We start from the raw sequence: 20,630 nt of genomic DNA, 5'->3' as shown, positions 1-20,630 counted from the left end.
TCTGCTAGTTATAGGAAATAGTCTCAGTCCCCCAGAGCCTATTTGTTATTTGATTTTTTTAAATAAATAGTTCCAAACGGTGTGGATACCTAGTTCCAAAGACAAAGCATGGTATGAATAAAAAATTATAAGGGAGAGAGGGACTGTATTTTCCCCATGAAAAGCAAAAACAACCTTACATTGAATCAAATAACCATGTTCAAACAAAACATATTTGCATATTAGTCATATCTGAAAATGTGTGTTTCATTGTGTACCTATTGCACCCCATTTTTCTTGGCAAAGACACTGGAGTAGTTTGCCATTTTCTTCCTCAGTGGAAGTTAAATGGCTTCAAACAGGTTAAATGACTTGCCCAGAGTCATACAGCTGGTAAATGTCCAAAACTAAGTTGAACTTAGGTCTTGTTGATTCCAGACCAGGTGGCCTATCTACTGAGCTGTCTAGCTGCTCAGTATTGATCATTGTTCTTAAGAATTCAAAGTTGTTTTGTTTTATAATGTTGTGACCCCTGAATATATTGACTCATTCTCATTTCATTCTGCATCAGTTTACACAAGTCTTTTTACATTCCTTGGAATCTATTCTTTTTTTGCTCTGATTCTTTTTCTACCATGTCACTATTGTCACTGTGAGAGGAAAATAGGGCCAGAAAGGAGAATTTTTGTGTTCATGGAGTTGTACTAACAAAATGACAAGAACAATAATCAAAACAAAACAAATATCAACCATAACCTAGTGTATAACCAACTATTTCTATCTAGACTGGTTATTAGATAGACTTCTCTCATGAGAACCATACTCAAAAAAGTATTCCATCTCTGCTAAAGCAGTCATTACACTGGTATAGTAGCCAAGGAATAATAGTCAGCCTATGTCAAGATAACACAGTAAAGAAAAACTTTTGTCCCCTTGTAAAAAGTGCTATGTGAATCTATGCCTTTTTGCTTCTATGAAAAGGATATATAATAAAAGACAAAATAGGAAAGATATGTGAATTTGAACTAGAATTCAAATTTCATTATGAGGATTCATGAGAAGGATTGGACTCAATTATCTCTTGAATACCTCTGAGCACATCATCCATGATCATATATATGTAGGGGCAAGCCCGAGTGTCCTTCATGATGTTCAATACATCCATTACTTACCTTCTCTGAGACCTGAATCATGACTCAGATGTGACTCTATAATGATATCCATTATTATTTATTATATTATATTGTTATTATTATATTTGTTATTATTTAGTTTTTATTATACTTAAATTTTTTATTATACTTAAATCATAGAAGGGAAGGAAAATCAGATGACCTTGAGGATATTATTTTTCTCTGTGATTGAGTAATGTAATATGACAATGATTGGAAATGGATAACATCACACTTTTTCAAGGAGAGAAATAGAAGTAGAGAACTATAAAATTCTGTAATCTTAGAAGTAGAGCGGCCTTGGAGAACATATATTCATACTAGTTATCCCTCAGTACATTTTTACTTTTGTAGTTGCTGCATCACAGGGATAAAGACTGGACTTGTGATTGTTGTTAAAATCAGGAACCCCTAGATGAGGAAATTCCTTTTAGTAATGTAATTTTTCTATGAACTTATTGTCTTAGGGAGTTGCCTAGATCATTGAAAGATTATGTGATTTGTCCATATAGCTAGTATGTATCAGAGATGGTCAGTTCTTTATCCATTATGTCCCAGATGCTTAACACTTTGATATACTAATCTAATTTCCTCACTCTGATTTGCAATGCCTTCCATAATCTGTTCCTATCTGACTTGTTTCCACCATTGCTTCCTCAGAAAAAATTTTTTCTTTCCTTTTCCAAGCTGTTGACTTTCTCATGCATACCTTTTATTTCCTTTCTCATTTTTCTTCTGCCTCTCCTATTTGCCTTTAAAAATCTTTCATGAGCACTTCCAGGAAGGCTCTTTGGGCTTGAGACCAGTTCACATCACTCTTTGAGATTTCCTCTATGGACATTTGTCCTCATCTGAGTTGGTGTTTTGGTCTGCCTGTCACCGTAGTAGGTTACTATGGTCAAGATTCTTTTCTGCTTCTTTCTCATTTTCTTTCCTTTTCTTTTGGTATTTCCTTTTTTTTTTTTTTTTTTTTTTTTTTTTTTTTTTTTTTTTTTTTTTTTTACTTTTAAGATTGAGTTCTACTCCTGGGGTATAAGGGGCACTGTCCCAAGCTTCCTGTGCAGCAGCTCTGAGCCTTGGCTTTGAGCACAGGGGGTCCTTGTATTTCAGGAATTTTTCCAAGTTCCCTTATAATAATAATAATACTCTAGAGTTCTAGGATTCCAGAATCGGATCATTCTATTTTCTTGTTTCTTTCCTTGATAAATCTTTGATCTTGTATTTTCCAATTGTTTTTACATGATTATACATGATTGAGTTACAGAGGAAAATAAATGATCTTCAGAATCACCTGATTCACCCTTCTTATGATGAACTAATCAAAATTCAAACTAACTAATATATCATCAATGAAAATAATTATAAGGTCATGATCAAGACTTTACATCAAGACTATCTTAGAGAAAACATGCAATTGATTTAGAGAGAACCATGGAGAAAGACCAGGCTTACTCCTATGTGTTTTAAGAACATGCCTATATATTGGAATATATGTTAAAATGTTAAAAGAAAATACTGTCAGTCTTCCATGGAGTATGAAATGTCTATATTTCAAATATGAATCTTCTAGGTTGAGGTATAGAAGACCTCTGTCAAGATGTACAGCTATTACTTGGGAGAAGAAACATCAGCACATTAGTTATCATTAATACTCTTTATTTAACTTTTTAAGCTTAGCTGAGGCATCACTTCCTCTGAGCATCCGTCTGTGATCCCCAGCCTATATAATTTTATTTTATTTTATTTCTTACTATTCCTTAATTTATAAAATTATTTAGCTGTCCCATTACAGAGAGGAAAGACTCATGGGTCTTCCCTACCCAAGATCTGCTGCAGGAGTGGAACAATGAGAAATTTATGATTATTTTATGTGTGGATAGCTGGTCTTACTAACTAGACTATAAGAACCTTGAGGAGAGAGGTCATGTCTTCCCATATCACCTTGGCAATAAAGTTATGCATTTAGTCTGGGAGGATACAATAATGTACCCACTAACAAAAACAGGCATGTCCTGTTTAATGATATTAATTGGTTTCATAAAACATGACATCAAGTGAATCATTATTATGGGAAAGTAGTTTCGTAAGTGTAGCTCTGAAGAGAAGGAAACCAGAATTGCCTAGACAAGGAAGATATCCTGACACTTCCTGGGAAAGGAATATATAACAGGAAACAGCCAATTGATCGACTGGCAAGGCTTATGACAAGAAATTATGATGGGATGAGTTATATTTCCATATCTAAAAGAAAGGTTCGCCAAATGTTAATTGTGGGCATGTTATATAGGGTATTCCTTCAAGAAACATCTATTTGTCATGTATTCATTTATACCATTTTCTTTAAACCACCAGTTAATGTTAGAAAAAAATAGACTATATATATATATATATATATACACACACACACACACACACACACACACACACATATATATATATATTGACCAAAAGAAAAATTTATAGTGGAAAAATGAGCTATTTGTTTTACCCTTTGTGGCCTTTCCAATTTGTCCCACAGATAGAATAGTTCAATTAGAGCTTACAAAGGAAAGTTTAAAATAACTAATGTCTTCTAATATTCCAATTATTACCTCCCACTTCCCACTCCCCACCCTTATGCTCATGGTTTACATGGATAAAATATGGAGGGGAGGATGAACAAAGGTTACTTGGAAACAAGTGATTAGTTTCTACTATTACAGGATGCAGAGCAGTCCTCGAAGACAGTTCTTGATCTTTATAAAGTTTGGGTGCTGTATTTGTGAAATGATCCCAATAGCACCACTTGGATATCCTTGAATGTGCAGAAACATTTATACTTTGCTATTGAATTGGAAGTTTTTAGGGACCCAAGAGGGCACTCACATATCAATTCAGGTTCTTGAGATCAGGATATCATAATAACAATAAAAAGTCAATTAAGAGTGAAGCAAGATAAATGGGAATATACCTTGGGAATGAAATGAGTCTTATATACAGATTTATAGGTCAGTATTCATAATCAAAACATTATTCAAAGTAATATTGTATGAAATAAAGAAAAGAAAGATGACTTCATAAAACATGTGGTTATACAAAAGCAATAATATACAGGTTGGAAAAAATGCATATACTTAATATATGAGAGAGATATGGAGTTTGCCTCTAACTATTGCTAATTATACTTAATCTAAGAGACAGTGAGGAGAATTACCCTGGAGTCTGGGATCCTCTACCTTTCATGGCTAAGATTTTTGGTTCCAATAACAGGAGAGGATGAGATATGGAATGGCAAAGCTGTAGCAGCTATATTTTTTGACTCACACAAAAAAGAAAATATGCCTGATTTTTTCTGGAGGGGCAGAGATATTTTTGTATTTTCCCTATACTAGATGGAACCATTAAGAAATCATTGGTTATACAAGAAATTATTTCACCATGTAACATATATATCTAAATACCTACATCTAATTATTCCTTCAATAGATAAAACAAAAATCTCACTTATATAGCCCTAAGCCTTGGAAGTGTTTTCTTCCATTGACCCTATGATGTAGGTAGTATAGTATGGTATTATTATCCCCATTTGGTACAGAAGGAAACTTAGGCACAAATATGTTACAGGACTAATAAAATCACACAGCTGGTATCAGAGCTAGGATTCAAATTCCTTTTCCACAATTTAGGCCTAACCATCCTTTTAATGTTGCTACACTGATTAAGAAAACCTCTCTGACTTAGTAACAATTTTAAAATTTCATGAAATCAAAATTTTTTTCAGTTGATGGTTATGCTTTTGATAATATACCTCTTCAAACATGGCTAGGCTGGACCTCAGCTAAGAGTCTCAAATTCTCTTGCCAGCCCTTTACTCAAAGTCCTTCCATTTTAGTGAGATATCTCAGAACTTAGGTTCTATAAGCATAGGCTTTTACAACCAAAATTACTGTATATCATTATGTGGAATTTGGTATAAAAATAATTGAAAGGAATTGCACTATGAATATACCCTTTTTGAAACTTCTTCAATTCTGGGGAGCCCTGGAAGACAAGATTTTGATTTTGTTGGGTATTGTTGGAGTAGTGATGAATAAAATTCTGGACTGGTGATTGATTTCATAATTGTGGGTAATTTTCAGGGAAATGAAATAAGTTGCTCAGTCACATAATCAACATGTGTCAGACTTGGACTTGAATCACTGTTTCTACCTCCACAGTCGGTTTTCTATCCATTTTACCAGGCTGCATTTTTTAGACTTAATGTCTATTTAAATGATAATGCCCATTGAGTCATCAATTTCTTGCCTGCTTCACTTTTTAATTTTTTTTGCCCTTTGTCTCACCCTTAAACTGGCTGCTTGATTGATTTCCCCAGGGAACCTGCCTGCATTCACCTCATGTTGTCGGAGGACTGCTCTTCTTTGGGGTCTTCATCTCAACCACATCAATTGCAGAGTTCTCAAATGAAGACCTTGGGTCTGAGTCATGTTTTCCTATTATTTATTGTAGTTTCATTACTTTTATCATTAGGAGCCACCTTTAGTACATAAGAATGAAAATTTAGATCAAGTAACTTTCAGCAATGTCAAAGTTAGATTAGATGATAGATTAATAGAAGCAACTTTTATAGTGCTGAGACTGCTCTTAGAATACAGTATGGGTCTTGGTATCTCTGGACACACTCCAAGGATACAGACAAATTTAATGGAATTCTACCAAAGAGAAGGCAGGGGAGAGGGAAGAAAATGGCTAATAGGGAAAAATTAAAGTGGAAAATATATGAATTTACCTCTATAATAATCAGACAATGGAAACTATATAAGCAGATCAACCAAAGGTCATGTGATGAAAGAAGGCAAAGAAGGTGCCAGTTATCACTGACTCTGTTTCAGAGATTTAATCTGAAAACAAAAGTTGAGTACACTTATGAAAAAAAGTGCTATTTGTACTTAGAGTGATAGTAAATAATAAAATTTCATTACTTTGAGTTGCTACAGGATGAAAATATAAATAGTTTCAAAAAAGATTTAACGATATTCCTTGATGGCAAAATCAGAAGGGATTGTTAAGAGAAAATTGGATGTTGGGGACATGGCCCATTCTGGTGAGGGAGGGTGAACCTAGCCTCCCCAGTCTTCCTAAACAGCCCTCCCATCAGATAGATCTCCTAGATTGTTTTGTAGCTACCCCAGGGTAAAAATTCTTAAAATAGCTCACATATATATAGTATTTAGCAATTCACTTTCATCATAAAAACACTGTACTATAAATAATAGAAATGTCATTGTCTGGTTTTATAGATGAGGAAATAGGCATGAAAAGGTAAAGTGATTTATAAATACTGGAGTCATGATTTGAACCTAGTTCTTCTGACCCCAAATCCCTTTCTCCCCTTCTTTTTCCTTACTGCAAAATTTGTATTATGTTAATAAGTCTTGTTGGTAAGTCCCAGTCAGGATATTGACCAAATATTGTGCAGAATTATTAACTAAAATTACTGCCAGGCAGACAACATTAATAGTTGTCTGAAGTCTGGTTAATGTTGACTTTGGAAGAATAAATATGAAGCATTTACTAAGTTCTGACTTCAAAGTAGTGTCACTCATAACCTTGAATATTTAATCATTTTAATTATTTGTTAACATTTATAACTGTTCATTTTTAATTATTATAAGGCAATGATATGAGTTTTGCAATAGGGATTTTTGCTCTCTCAAGATATAAAATTAGTAATCTTCTGGCTTCAGTTAAGATTATTCAAGAGGATTGGGACATTAGCCCTACATTCTTTAGCCAGTCTTTATAACCAAACTATCTGTATCCTAAGTAGGCATGCTAAGGAGATTTTTGTTGTGTATTATGTCAATGATGGTAGTTGTTTTCCTTTGGAGATGTGCTTATGTTTTTTAATAGTAATTTTTTTCTTTCTAACACAGGAAGGCTTAGAAGATTTTGGTGGCTTTTTTCTCTTTTGGTTTTATTTTCTTGGCTGTCAAACTCTTTTGAGGTCATTGGGCTGACAGTTCTGGGTCATATGGAGTTTAATCTTTTCTGTTCCAATCAAATTATGGAGAAAATGCTGCAGAAATGGCTCCCTAAAAACGGGCATTTTTCAGAAATAATCAAGGTCTGTAATTTTGTGAGATAAGTATCTAAGTGTTGGTATGATGGGAACAGCTTTGCCTCTTGGGCTGATCGTTACAGAGCTAATGGCAAGATGACTTAAGGAGGCAGCATCATGCAGTGGAAAGAACTAAGTTTAGGAGTTAGTGTAATTGACAGTGAATTCTATCTCTGTCTTTTACTATCTGTGGCAGCCTCAGTTTCTTCATCTATAAAATAAAAGTATAGGGCTACATAATGTTTAAGCTCTCTTTAAGTTCCAAATCTATGCTCGAAGGACTTATTTGTCTTTTTTAGAGACAATGATTGGGCCCAAAAGAATCAAGACGATACATAAATTTAGTTTTCTGTTTGAAATTTAGGACACTTAAAACTGATTAGGACTCTTGTGTCCTTGTGATTGGCAGCACAATCAGAAAATGATGGATTAAGAATTTCTTATTAGGCTTTCTGAGGTCTAAAGAAGTAAGGGATTTTGAAGGCATCTTAGGGAGAGTTTATTTAGTAAAACAAACAATCTCCCCCTCCCCATTTATTAAATATCGACTATATTTTGGGCCCTGTAATGAGCACTGAGGATACAAAGAAAAACAAAAGATATTCCCTGCTCTCAGAGAGCCCCCAATCTAATGTGCAGACAACATGGAAACAGCTATCTATACTCAATATAAATATCTATTTATCTATATCAATCAATCAATTTATCTATTAGATGAATTGGAAATCATCAACATAACAAAGAACTAGACTTGAGAGGGATTCAGAAAGGCTTCCTGGAGAAAGAAGGATTTTAGTTGTAACTTAAATGAAACCAAAGGACCGAAACATGGATCCCCACTGCAAAATTTCTGAAACTCTGCTTTACTCTCCAAACTCTGCTTTAACACTTTCAGTGACAGAGAATTCATCTCACCCTTCTCAGACCTTTTAGTCTGTTTAACTATTAAAAATATTCTCATATCAAAACAAAATTTTTAACTTCCCCTTATTCATAATTCTATCTTTTGAAGCCCAAACAGAGGAAATTAAATTTAAAAAGTCTTAATTTCTACATCTGTAAAATCAGAGACTTGAACCAGATAAACTGTAGTGTCTTTTTTAGTTTTACATATGTGATCCCATTAATCATTTGAAGCCATCCCCATTTGAATCTTTTCTTTTCTGAACACCAAGTCCCTTCAATTCAGCCTCATGTTGTATGATCTTGAAAACATTTTTTGTTCTTGCCATCTTCTTCTGAGTACAATCTAATTTTTAAACAGTTTTCTTAAAGTTAGGAAATAGAATTGGAGATACTATTCCAGATGTTTTGTTTTTTGACCCTAGCAGAGTTCAATAGAATAATCACCTTTTTTTCATTCTAGACATCTACTAATCCTGCTTAAGGCTTAATTAGCTTTCGACAGTGCACATTATACTCCTAACCCACATGAGTTTGTGTTTTACTAGAACACCTAGTCTATCCTCTCTGAACTGCTTCTTGTACAAGAGCACTCCATTCTAGAATTTTATTTTTATTCATCCAATATGTGTCCTCATTAAAATTTATCTCATTAGCTTCATTCCACAGAAGATTGGAATCTTTCTTTGGATTTTACTTTTGTCATTCTGAGAAAGATACTTCCCAGCTTCATATCATCTTAAATATAATAAGCACATAGTCCATTCCTTTTTATCAAGATAAAAGGATTAAATGTGAATAGTGTGTAGAACAGAGCTCTAATAGATACTTCCCTCCTGCTTGGCAACAATCTACTATTTATGTCACTTTATGTAACAATTTCATATCTTTCCATTTTGTAACCAACTATGCCATGAGATACCTAGATATTTTTACTTTACTCAATTAATATTTGACATAACACAAAACATTTTAAATATCACAATAGATTTGACTATATAATCAAATGAATGACAATCTGCACAAGGCATATTTTAAGAAATTATCAGAAGGGCATTAAGTCAACATCTGTTTTGAAATGCATTCAAGGAGCACTACATTCATCAAATTCCTCTTATCTATAGACATCCTACACACAGAAAAAGAAAAAAAAAAAGAAGGAAAAAAGGGATTAGTTGGCATGTACTTACCTTATAAGCGTTTTGGCATTATAAAATTATAAATTATATTAAGTATTATATAAATGATGCTGTTATTAAATTGAATCAGAAATTTTCACAGCTTAGCTAAGGATTAATTCTATATTTTTATCTTCTTTCCTTCCGCATTCAGGTCATTTTTTTTTAATTGTGTCTGACTCTTTCTGACCTCATTGGGAGTTTTCTTGGCAAAGATGCTGGAGTAGTTTGCCATTTCCTTCTCCAGTCCATTTTATAGAGAAGGAGACTAAAACTAACAGGGCTAAGTGACTTGCTCAAGTTCACATAGATAGTATCTGAGACTAGATTTCAACTCAGATCCTCCTGACTCTAGGGCTGGTACTCTATCCACTGTGCCACCTAGTTGCCCCAGTGACCTTTCCCTTTCCTCATACCCCCATTAAACACATTTTAATGGGGAAATTTACATATTATAGAGTATACATATGGAGGATATGATCTGAAGTCTAAAATATGTCATTTTTGGAAGAGCTGAAGAAAATGACAATGTCTAGAATGAAAAAAGAAGACAGAGTAGACATGATGTATATCTTCAAAAACTTAAGGACTGCCATATGGAATATGGGAAGACATATGTAGCTCTAGATGCCAACACTAAAATGGATCAGTGAAGATTATAAGGAGGCAGATTTTGGGTCAGCCTATGAAAAATTTCCTAAGAATTAGCACTGTGCCACCATGGAATGGGCTTCCTCCTAAAGTAGTGAGTTTTCTCTTCCTAGAAGTGTATTAGACAAGGTCAGATGACCAGCTGGGAGAAATTTTGTACAGAGCCTTCCTATACTGTGGGAGAAGTTGAATTTGATTGACCTCTATAGTCCTTTGTAATGTTAAGATTTATTACATCTTAGGTTGTCTAATTGTAACATGTTAGGGTTCAGGGTGTAAGGGCAAGGATTATATAATTTATTGCCTTCTTATTTCCACAATACTATATGTGACATTAAAATACTAATTGTTGACTGAATAATGACCCATAACTCCAGAAATAGGACCTATCTTTAGGAAATCCTCTGCTTTTTATGTGTAAGACAATTTCTGTATAAAGTGGGTGTGAGAAGAAAGGGGTAGAATGAAAGACCATGACTTGAATTCATTTAAATCCTAACCAAAATTCTTCCTTTCTCTTAGAATCTAAGATCATCTCTTTTGTAATTTCTTGGTGTTTGCTTATAAGAATTATCCTTCATAAGGGTCTTAGCTTGGTTTTAGAAGAAATTATGCATAATAATATTCTGGACCAGGTATAACTCAGGACAGTTCGATGATTCAAGCTCAGGATTAAAGCTAAATGATACCCTTTGGGATCATAAAATGCAATAAAGGTGATGATTCATCAGAAAGAATTAAAAGTTATAATTACTAAAAACTGACATTACCCCTTTCAATATCTAAATTCACTAAGGAAGTATTATTGGGCAGCATTCACCCAGTAGAGCAGAAACTTTGCCAAATCTCAAATACACCAATTCCAGGGAGGCTGGCCTTTTTATGCCCAAAGTCTTTCAGATGACTAAATCCTCACCCAGGATGTCCTCTCCTAAACTATTCAGTTTAATTCAGTTCAATACAATAAGCATTTGTTGAGTGTCTACAATTAACAAAATGTTAAATGTTGTAGATACTATTTGAGATGTGGGTTATTGAAAGAAAGGTATGATATGGCCCCAGTCTTCAAGGAGTTTATGATCTCCTGGAGAAACATATGTGCACAAATAGAGGCTAAGGGTACAAAGTGAAGACTCAAATTAAGCATTTTAGGAAAATGTAATGAGAAAGAATGTTTTTATTTAGAAAGATCAGAGAAAGACTTACAAAGGAGGTAATACCTAAACCCATCCTTAAAGGAACACAGAAATTAAAAATTAAAAAAAAGGATGAAGAAATATATTCATTATAGACATAACAAACGGTCTACATGATTTCATGGAGTCAGACTTGGCAAGATAAGATCAGGAAATAGGAAGCAGTCCAATTTGGCTGGAATATAGAGTGTGTAATGTGGAAGAGGATAAAGCTGCAAAGGTAGGTGGGAGACAGCTTATGTAGGGTCTTAAAAGGCCAGAAGAAAGAATTGGTATTTTATCGCTATAGGCAGTATAGACCAAAGATTTTTAATCTTTCTGGAAGACATAATCATGTCTGTGCATTGAGAAGATTATTCTATCAGTTTTATAATAGACAAATGAGAGAGAAGAGTAGAGGTAGAGAAATCAGTTAAGATACTATTATAATAGTTGGGGCACAAGGTGATGAATATCTAAACTGGGGTGTTTTTTTGTGTGAGTATAGAGAAAGGACAAGTTCAGGAAATAAACTGATAGGAATTAATGATTGATTGAATGTGGAGCCTGAGAGAGTGAAGAGATAAAGATGACTGAGGTTTTGTGCTTGAATGTTTGAAAGATGCCATCAGGGAAAATAGGCAAATTGAGAGCAGGAACAAGATTAAGGGGGGGGGGAATGATGAGCTCAATTTTGAACATGTTGTCTTTGAGATGACAATGATTGCAATTCTAGTACTTTAGGAGAGAGAGAAATCCTGTGGTAAATTAGAATGATCCATACATCAAGGTGCAGTAAAGGAAGCTCTAAGGGGAAAGGAAGTCAAAAGAGGTAAACTTAGCATGTTTCTAGAAGGGGAATGGAAGTCCTATACACTAGGGCTTTGTCTATCATAGGCATCTATGATAGGTAATAGAAATACGAATCCCCAAGTCTTTGCTAGCACCAGTTGATGGAGGAACCACTTCTCCATTGCCAAATGCCTTTGTAATTTCTAACACTTACGTGGAGTTTAAGGTTTGTGTGAGACTTTACAAATTCTATGTCAATGATCCTCACAACAATACTGTGAGATAGATGTTAGTTATATATAGATGGGAAAAATTAGATTGAAAAAGATTAAGTGACTTGCCCAGAAGTTAAACAGCTAGTAAATTATCTGAGTTGGGATCTGAATCTGGTTCTTTCTGATTTCTACCCTAGCTCTCTACCCATTATACTCCACTTCTTTCCAGCTTGGGAGGAACTGAGAGAGTTAACACATCAATTTCTAAGTTACTATATTCCAAGTACTATGCTAAGCAAGGATGAGTAAAACAATCCTTACTAACATAGAGTTTATATTTTCTTTGGGAGAATAGGAAAAGAGGAAGTAGAAGGGAAAAAAAAGTGGGAATAGTTATTTAGACCTACTTATGAGCAGGAAAAAGTGAAAGCTCATCTATTAGGGCCCAGAGTGAATCCAAGGGCAGAACCAGTCACTATGGGTAAGAGAAGAGGAAGTTAAGAACAATGCACAGAGAGTAGGTAGTATGCTTTGTTTTGAATGGTATATTTGGCATTTTTATTCAGTTATGGGTTGGATTAGATGGTCTTTGGGCAAACCATTTGGGTCTTTATCAAAGAAAATTGGGAACTAGAAATAGCATTTTCCCTATGTTCCCTATCTAAGATGTCATCAATCTGGGTATACATTCTCTCCCCAATAGCTGAATAGAGAGGAAATTTATTCTAACTTGTAGCCCTGGTTTAACCTCATGCTATAATCACCTCATGAATGGGGATTTAACTTCTCCATTCCAAATTTCAACCCACTGTAGTGTTTCCCAGAATTATTTATAGTGTTGATTCTAAATAGGTAGCGTTGTTCCAGTTTCCAAGAATCTATTATACCTTCTCATTATTTAGGTTAGATCTTAATATATCCCAACATTTCAAGTTTTCCCCATTTTGACTACCTACCTCTTTGCTACCTAACCCACTCTCCTATTCTTTTCTGAAATGGAACATTCATTCCCAGCCATTCCTGTCTCCTTACTATTTCCTTTGTACCACAGGTCTATTACTGCTTTCTTGCCTTTTTTTCCTCATACTCTTCCCAGTGTTCAATGTCCACTCCTCCTATATGACCTTCCCAAATCTTACCTTTCCTTCAAAGTCCAACTCCTTTTTTGTCTCCTCTAACAAATTTAAGTTGAAAAATCTGTTCTGCGTTTTTTTTTTTTTTTTGTGCTGGATTATATTCCATTTAAATGCTTATTTTGTATTTTGCCTGATATGTTGTTGCTGCTATAAGATTAACATTTAGTGTGGTATAATGGAAATCCCATCCCTACTATATGATATTTGATACAACCTTGATGAGTTTTAGTTTTCTCATCTGTAAAACAGACATCAAATAGTAGGACTATGTACCTCAAAGTATTACTGAAGGTAAAGTGCTTTGTAAACTTTAAAGTGCTAGAGAAATGTTATTTTCAAGGTGGTGCACAGACTCAAGGGCCAAGATCTTGACATACAGCTTTAATATCCCATTTGCCCCATTACCTGAATGGGATATTCTAAGAAGTTAAGCAAAACAGGAAAGGTTTTTAGGCTTGGTTTGCTATTTTTTTTCTGAGTTGAAGAATGAGATGGAAGTTTTGAGTTTCATATGTTCCCCCACCCTTGCCATGGGTGCCCAGGCACCCTTCAGAATTCTCATCCATCAGCCAGCAAATGGACATATTTTAACGAGCATAATCTCAACAAAGCAAGTTCTGGCAACAAAATATGCCTCCACTAATGATATTCAATTGTTCTAAGAAGACAAAACGGTCTGAAGTATAATGAGATGCCAAACACACACAAAAAAACCCCGGCTGCTCATATTTAAGCCCTTCTGTTTCTTGAAGTGAAAACTCATTTTAAGAAGATTATGGCGCATATATTATAAAATGGGATGATATTCCACATTCATGCCCCACTGGGGCCTTGACTGTATTAAAAAAAAATGAAAACAAAACCAACAACCACATTTTGTTCCCACACAAGTACTTTGCTAATAGGACATGTGACTCAATAGTCATTCATTTGGGTTATTTTTAATGCAGCCCTTCCTCATACATCTCTGCTTCTTTTTGCAATATGCATTCTGGGAATTCTGTAGTCGGGTCTCTTGAATAGAGGACCCTCTAGAGCTGAAGGGGAGTGGGAGGAATAGTAGGAGGAGGTAAGCAAATGGGAACGAGTAGCTTATGAGAAGACAAAGAGAAAAAGAGTATATTTGGGTCCTGCCTGTACCAGGGCAATTGCACATTCACCTAGGGTAACAAGAACTTAGTCCTGTCACAGTCCTTTTCTGATCAACATTTTATCAACAACTCGGATGAAGACATATAGAGAGCATGCTTGCCAAATCTGAGAATAACAGAGCTGCAAGGGAGAGATTTTTGGATAACAGAATAAAGATTCAAAAAGATCTGAATATAGATGAACACTGGACTGAAACAGATAACATCAAATTTAAGTGGGATAAATGTAAAATCCTATGTTTAACTTAAGGGGAAAAATCAACTTCTTGTATATAGAATAGGAATGGAGAGGGAGACATGACTTTTTATGTCAAAATAATTTTGAAGGTTACTAGAGAGTGAGATCTATAAGAACCAGATGAATAGCATAGCAGAAAAATAGATAATGAGACTTTAGGTTGAATTAGGAGAAGGATTATTAAAAGAAGTCTGTATTAGAAAATCTAACAAAAAAAGAAAATGATAGTTCTGCATACTCTACTCAGATCAGAGTACATCTGGAGTATTGTAACCCCTTCCAGCCTTCCCATTTTAATACAGATGTTGACAAAGTGGATTGTGTCACCTGTGTTCCCTAAAGACTCTGAAGCCATGCTGACAGTTTAATGGCCTTTGACTCATTTGCCTGGCAGGTGGGGATGGTACGTCTTAAGAGTAGGTCTATTCAGGTGATCAGTCAATCAAGAAACTACTATGTTCAAGGCACTAGAGATACAAGAAAAGTCACTCTCCCTACCTTGAAGGACATTTTATGAGAATGGAGAGAAATAACATATACTATGTAAATATATAAAAATATGTAAAATAAATTCATGGTAATTGGTAGGGAAGGTATTAGCAGCTAAGATGATAGGGAAAGGTTTCATGGTGTTTAAACTGAGTTTTGAAGGGAGCAAGGGATTTTAATAGGTGGAGGTGAGGAAATATGAGCTATAGGAATTGGATATAGCAAGTAAACAGTCTGCATAATAAGTAAAAGTCAGGTAATAGGTAAGAAAAATACTTGGCAGGATTAGGACCTGTTTCTGAGGGCAGGATCTATAGGGGCCATCAAATGGTTTATACCCCCTACTAGTTATCATTTCTGCATTTCCAAACCACTTAATTTATAGAATATGACCAATACAGGAGCATTTATTTGTTATTCATTTGGTAAGTCTCTATTTTAATAAGACTATTGGAGAATACTGCCCCATGACATACCCTCACTTCCCCTTGTATGAGTTCTGTATAACTTGCTCAGATTCCAGAGCTTCAGTCTCTGGTCCAGGACAGGGATGCTTTGTCAGCAAAGTTGGAAGGGTGTCCATTGTTTCTCTCTGTTGGGCTCTGTATGAAAACAAGCATGGAAAGGTCTTCTGGGGGTGGCCTTTCCTTAACTGAACCAATTAGCTTGGGGTCTAAGCTTGCAATGAGATAGAATGAGATCTGAGACCTTGCATATAAAAACAAGAGAAGGTGATTGTATGACTTTAGTCAGAAAATGTAAAAACAAATGTGGGCAGAGGATGCAACTCAAGGCTGATATGTGGAGAAGAGGGTGGTCAGGAGCACCAAGGGCCTAGGGTCCCAGAGAATTCTGTTAGAGCTAAACAAAATCTTAGAGATGATCTGATCTAGAAGTGTCAAACACAGGGGGCCTCAGTCCAATACTCTTCCTTGTCTCTCGAACCAGTACAAAATATAATTAGGAAATAGTTAATAAAATAAACAAAAGTATAATAAAACATAAATAATATTAACATATGGTCTTCTAAGCTAATCTGTGGCCTACAAGATCCTCAAATGTGATTTAGTGGACTTCATTTCCATTTGAATTTGATATCATTGATCTATATACTTAATATATAGTTAAATATAGCTAACTGATTGTTAAAATGATAGCAGTCCAATATAATGTCACTTTGGCTAAGTGGTCCTAATGCTCAAAGAACATTTTATGAATGCCATCATATTTTATAGATGGAGAAATTGAAAATGATGTGGGGGGAAATTGTTGGGGTAGTAAGGGCTGTAAGTAATTTACCAAAATGCACATAACTAATAAGTGCAGGGATAGGACTCAAAGTCAATTCTTTTGCCTCATAGAGAAGTTAGGGAATATTTATTTTGGAAAAAGAAAGACTAAAGGGAATACTTTATTGCTGTCTTTTCATCTTTGAAAAGATGCCATAATAACACTAGATTTGTGAAGCGTAGTCCCAGACAGGGGTCAGACAGGGACCAATTACATTAAACATTTAAAAAAATACCATTCTCATAAGAGAGTTGCTCCAAAATAGAATGATATATCTTGTACAGCAGTCAACTTCCTGTCCCTGGAATTATTGAGACTGACAATATTTTAGAACAATTGCCAGAGAAGACTCTTACTAAATAGGCTCCAACTATAGGGTGGACAGGGAATGAGATATTAAGACAGAAGCTGACCATCGCATGCAAGTTCTCAAAATTGGAAGGAACTTTGGAGGCCGTCTTGTTCAATCATTAGATGAATAGGAAGTTGTCTAAGATATCTTCAATAGTCACTGACAAGGGCTCCCACTAGCTAACTTCAGCACATTCCTTTAGGTACTAAATCTACCATCCTGCAACTTGTACCCATTCTTGCTGCCTCTGCCCTCTAGGGCTCCCTGGCTAGGCGCAAGCAGCATTGTATAGACCTTGGATTGACAGCCAAGGGACTCTTGGGGGAGAAGGAAGATCCAGTTTGTTCAGCTTGAGATGAACATGCCAGAGCAGATGGCCTTCCTTGTATCTAGACTGACAATGCTTTCCTTTATCTGTGGGGCATTAACATTTTCCTTTTCTCCGCCCCACCCCTTTTCCTTTTTCCCTTTTCTTCTTTTTTTCTTTCTCTTCTTCCCCCTTCCTCAAGTATTTAAGGATTATACTGCTCTTGTGTCTCTTACAGACTCTGTTCTTTCGAAGCTAAAAAAGGGAATTGAGCATGTCTCAGCAAAGGCTGTCCCATAATGAGACCTCACTGTCATATTCATAGTTGTAAGTATAGGGTTATTTTTCTTTAAAGTTTTGTAGTTTCAACACTGTAGCTGCCCTTTGTTGTTAATTTTTTTTGGAGGAAACTCATCACATACACACACACACCACACACACACACACACACACACAAACACACACACATACACACACATCATCCAAACTCTCTCAAACTATTTCATGTGATGTCTTGGTTTTTGTTGTTTTAAAGGGAAAGAAAAAGTACTAACTTCAAATTTTTCAGGGTAGATTTCATGTTGTATCCTTGCTTCCTCAAATTTTCTTTTTTTTAAGGCTAACTGATCTTAGTTTCTACTACTCATCTTTGAAAAACTTCTGCACAAGTCAAAACATGAGAAGAATAGAATAAAAAGATCAAGGACCATTGTATGGAAGGATCTTCCCTTTATCTATCTCCCTGGGAAAAATGATGTTGCAATCATCTTCATTAACTTTAATTCTGTAAAGAATCTTTTAATAAATATTATTTGCTCAAAACACAGCATCAAGATATTTGGAGTTGATCTTTTGAACTTATACCAATGAAGCAGCTCATGGCAAACAAGATTGCTCTTTAACATAACTGATCAAAGGGTTACCTTTTCCACCGAACATTTTCCCACACCTAGGAAAGTCTTAGGGGCTCTTTATCTTAAATTATTCTTGCACTATTTGTATTTATGTGAATATTATAATCACTCCCATTCCCCCCTACCAGAACTTCAAATGTCTTTTGGTCAGCATTGCATTGTTTTTGTCTTAATATATCATTTGGGCACCAACTAATGTCTGTTGAATTGAATTAATTAGATTTCCTTTCAAATGAATCCATTCCAATTATATAGACACTTTGAATGTGCCACTACATTCCAAGCACTGTGTCTAAGTACTGGGGATGTTTTGAAGTCCTTGATTTCCAAAGGAGAGTTAAGGAACAAACATCAAAAGTTGCCGAGATATATATATATATATATATATATATATATATATATATATATATAATTTGGACAGTCATAGATATACACTTATATTTTTGCAAAATTGCCCAACTTTGAAATTCACAACTCCCCAGTACCTCTTGCCTCATAGGCTGCCTTACCTTGATTCCATATTTTATTCCTCCCCATTACACGTAAAAACAATTTTAAACTTTTGTTTTTAAAACTTTGAGTTCCAAATTATCTCCCCTCCTTTCTTCCCATAGCTCTTATTGAGGAGGGAAGCAATTTAATACATGTGTAGTCATGTAAAACATATTTCCATATTGATGATGTTGTGAAAGAAAACAAACAAACAAAACCTCAAGAAAAATAAAGTTTGCTTTTTTAAGTATGCTCTAATCTGTATATGACACACACACACACACAGACATATACATATATATATAGTTTTTTTTCCTTTGGGTATGGATAGCATTCAGAATTGTCTTGGATCATTGTAATGCTGAGAATGGCTAAGTCATTCACAGTTGATCATCTTACAATATTGCTATTATTTTGTACAATGGATATAACACTTTGTCTCAGCTTCTTTAGGTCTTTCTAGTTTTTTGAAGAATATCCTGTTCCTTATTTCTTATAAAACAATAATATTCCATCAGAATCACCACAATTTGTTCTGCCATTCCCTACTTGATCGACATCCCTTCAATTTCCAAGTTTTTGTCATCAGAAAAGAGTTGCAATAAATATTTTTGTATATGTAGGTCCTTTTCCTTTTCCTTTTCCTTTTTTTAAAATCTCTTTTTGTAACAGAATCAGTAGTGGTATTGCTAGGTTTATAGCTCTTAGGCATAGCTCCAAATTGCTCTACAAAATGATGAATCGGGTCAAAACTCCACTAACAATGCTTTTATATCTCATTTTTCCCCACATTCCCTCCAACATTTTCCATTTTCCTTTTCTTTCCTTTTAGCCAATCTATTAGGTATGAGGTAGTAAAATTGTTTTAGTTTATATTTCTTTAAACAATAGTGATTTGGAAGAATTCTAGGAAGATGGGAGAATAGGTTGGTAGATTCCACATCTCTCCCTGCCTCCCCCCTCTCCCCCCCTCCCCCCCGAACAATTTGTTCCTCAGGGCAAACACAGATTTGTGAAAAATCAAGATTTGGGGCAGGATTGGGGTCCTCCTGATACAACCTGAGGTGATCTGAATAAAGACCCCGGGCAGGGGATTAATCTGTCTGAAATGCAGGCACCTCCAGGCTAGCTCCTCAGAAACATCAAGTGGACCTCAGGCTAGCTGGGTGTGGCTGAAGTCTCACCAGGAACCAGAGACTTTCACTTCTTGGATTGTTTGTGGAGTAGAGGTTTGAGTTTTATCAGATTGAGTGAAACTCCAGTAATTGGAAACACAGGGCACAGCTGTGCTGCTGAGACAATGCCCTGGGTGAGAAGGAATTAGCACCTGATACATGCTGAAGCAGGGGCACTGCTGGCTGTGGGCACTTGCAGAATGGTGGAGCTCTTGGTTGGGGGTTCCTAGTCAGAGTGGAGAGCTGAAGGAAAGCTTGAAGCACCATCCCCCACCCCACAATTAGAAGTGCTTATACTAATTAATACCTCTTATTTAAAAAAAAAAAATGTACCAGCAAAGAAGAAAGAACGTCACCATTGCAACATGGGAACAGAGGAAGACTTTCATCTTCAGAGAACACTTTAGCAAAAAAAAAATCCAAAAAACAACCCGCCCCCCAAAAAAACCTACCTCTAAGAGTAAAGTGAAATGTCTCCCTCTCCAGAGAGAATTTATAGAAGAACTCAAAAATGAATTCAAAAATGAAAAATGCTAGCCATTGAGGAAAAATTAAAAAAAAAAACTAAGAAAAACAAGAAGCTTATGAAAAAAAAATTATCCAACTAAAGAAAAAGAGATACAGAACCTCAAAGATGAAAATAATGCTTTGAAAATTAGAATTGAGCAAAAGAAAGTCAGTGAAGCTATGAGAGACCAAGAAATAACAAAATATTATAAAGTATGAGAAAATAGAACAGAATGTGAAACATAAGAAAAAGGAGTGATTTAAAACATTTTTAAAAAATATGGCTATAGAAGGCTTTGATTATTTTATCTTAAAATTATTCATATCTTCTGATCATTTACCAAGGGGGAAATTGCTTTTATTATATAAATTTGACTCACCTCTCTATATTTGAAAAATGAGGATTTACTTCAT

This window comes from Sarcophilus harrisii, chromosome 1 (assembly GCF_902635505.1).
Source record: "Sarcophilus harrisii chromosome 1, mSarHar1.11, whole genome shotgun sequence".
Classification (NCBI taxonomy): domain Eukaryota; kingdom Metazoa; phylum Chordata; class Mammalia; order Dasyuromorphia; family Dasyuridae; genus Sarcophilus; species Sarcophilus harrisii.
The sequence above is the reverse complement of the archived record's forward strand: the minus strand, read 5'-3'. Positions refer to the sequence as shown.